The sequence below is a fragment of the Schistocerca piceifrons genome, chromosome 3, assembly GCF_021461385.2.
Source record: "Schistocerca piceifrons isolate TAMUIC-IGC-003096 chromosome 3, iqSchPice1.1, whole genome shotgun sequence".
Classification (NCBI taxonomy): domain Eukaryota; kingdom Metazoa; phylum Arthropoda; class Insecta; order Orthoptera; family Acrididae; genus Schistocerca; species Schistocerca piceifrons.
Window position 1 is genome coordinate 886,762,178 of NC_060140.1, and position 2,885 is coordinate 886,765,062.

A 2,885-nucleotide genomic window follows, 5' to 3' on the forward strand; every position below is an offset into this window, starting at 1 on the left:
ATCTCCGGATCTGTCCCCCACTGAGCATGTTTGGGACTGGATGTAGCGTCGTCTCACGCGGTCTGCACGTCCAGCACGAATGCTGGTCCAACTGAGGCGCCAGGTGGAAGTGGCATGGCAAGCCGTTCCACAGGACTACATCCAGCATCTCTACGATCGTCTCCATGGGAGAATAGCAGCCTGCATTGCTGCGAAAGGTGGATATACACTGTACTAGTGCCGACATTGTGCATGCTCTGTTGCCTGTGTCTATGTGCCTGTGGTTCTGTCAGTGTGATCATGTGATGTATCTGACCCCAGGAATGTGTCAATAAAGTTTCCCCTTCCTGGGACAATGAATTCACGGTGTTCTTATTTCAGTTTCCAGGAGTGTATATCTTCACAATGACCTGAGCTATGTTCATCAAATTCCTCCAGACTGAGCCGCCTATTATACAGAATGTTGTATTTCATAATCTGTAACAGATAATTAAATATCTTTCTGTGTACAGCATTAATTAATGTCCTTCAGTGTTGGTACAAAACAGCAACTTCCTTCGCATTGTTGAGCAAGAGTAACACGATATAAAAGCGAGGCGTAGATATGCAGCCCGTTGAACTCCAGGTCCCCTTAAAACGAGATATACAGGCTACATAAACAGAAGCGAAAATAACCTTTCACTTTTCAGCACGCACCTCAGAGAATAATACACACTCCATTGAAAATATCGAGAGAAATTTCAAAACTTTACAAATGTCTTCAAAGGCCAATTGATGGACATGGTTGAAGAAATACCTGTACAACTTCACATTCACACGACCAAGCTCGCAGAACAAATGTTAAATCAACAAACAGAATCGCGCAGCAGAAAAATCATAGAAAATTTCCATAGCACCTTAATCAGCATATGAAGGTCACTCCACCATGCATTAATTATCAAATACGCAACTACAAACAATTCATAGAAACGCTCAAGAGTACCTTAATCAGCATATGAATCGCAATCTATACAATGAGAATTATAGCAGCAGAATACTATTGTATATAGATTTCATTGAAATATAAATTAAACAATATATTTGCTTTCAAATAGTGCTGAAAGGAAATTAAATGTTTTTGTCTTTGTACAGGGCGCCTTCATCTTCGCACATTATGCAACGTCGCATATTATGCACTTTACGTTATATATACATGATATATCATCCGTAGTTTTAAACCATACTTTATTCTATGTTAATTTTAAAGTATGCTTTTGAAAAGTAGAAGAGATACCATTTTTAAATTACATGTTCGTAACTTTATATATATATATATATATATATATATGTTTTACACTGTTTCTGGAGATGGACGACGTTGGCCGATATAGGCCATATGTGAAAATTTTCTGATTGCGTCAGAGAGAAAATTAAAAAAAGGATCAAACAGTCAGTTATGGTACTCCACACATGAAACGTCTTTTCTCATAGGAAGCGATAATGTTGTGTCTATGGATTTTTCGTAATAAGCAGACTCCCTCCACTCCTTATCCAGGCTTTGACTGGCTAAATGGGAAGAGCAAACCGTCACTTAGGCGTGTTTAAAATCCGTTTTTTGTTTGTATTTTTTATAGTTTTTATTCTTTGCATTTAATTTTTTAAATTTTGTATTTTATTTTTAAATTTGTAAGTTACTATGGGTATTTACATTTTGTACATTCTTTTCATATATTTCATCCAACACTAACATATAGCTTCATTCAAATTTTTGGACATAAAAGATTGCTTCCAAACAAGCCCACGTGTCACCATACTCTTTTACTGTTTTTTTCAGCCTTTCATCAAGTTTCGTAAAAGTTGTTTTCTTTCGTTTGCCTTCCATACTTAATTCTGACGTCATTAATGCACATGCCGAGTTCTCTGCTTCTGTTTTCATACACTCGATCACGTCGTTAATTTTAGGACTCGGTTTGCCCAGAAGATTATTAATTTTGTTGTGCCAGCTTTCTACAATTTGGTGGTACGATGGCGCCGTCTGTAGCAGTTCCAAAGACTGATCGGGTTTTCGTCATTTTCCAACCATGTATCTACAAAATAGTCGAAAAACTGAGAAAGATTGGCGATATCCGGTGGTTGTCAGTGTACTATATCACGATCCAGCCATCGCAGACATGTCGAAGGAACGCCATAGCAGTACACATTTTCTCTGTATTCGCAAGAAGTCCCAAGTCTTGCACTTTCCTCCGGAGAGATTTCTTCACATGGAAGTGGTAACCATGCAGTTGAACCAACGGGATCACAACTTCTAGCGCAAAAATCTCAGCTGATTCCAAATCAGCGGTGACATTATTAGGTTTCCATTCTGATACATTATTTACAACATTACGGAAAAGACGGATATATGTTTCCTGTTTCTTTTGTTTGGTAAGGATGCAAAAGCCACGGGACTGATGTTTGTTTCGTACTTTGAGCTTCCGAAGTCTGCATGAGCAGTATATATTTGTGAAAATTGCTTGCTACAGCATTTGAAGGTCCCAGCCATAAAAAAGTCTTATTTAGTCTTTAGAACCTCTCTTCCTGCTTTTCCGCTAAAAACTCTGATCTTATCTCCAAAGCTGTCATCACTTAACAGAAAACTGCTGCCGTCATTCACGGTTAGTAGCTCTGCTTGAAGATCAACTTCTTGTCGTGTTTCTGGCTCTTTCTGATTTCCGTGTGATTTTGCTTCCTATCTGGCATTTCGGTAAGAAAACCATACCCTCGATTGTACAAGTCACCTAACTCTTCGGTATGTATTTTACAAATCGAAGTCTCTTCCTCTCGTGATCTCCTCTTCACCTGGTTCAGCGTGGAAAGCCCACGTCCAGGATCTTGTTCAGAAATTAAATGCTGCTTTATCTACCATTAGAACAGTATCTGAAATAAGT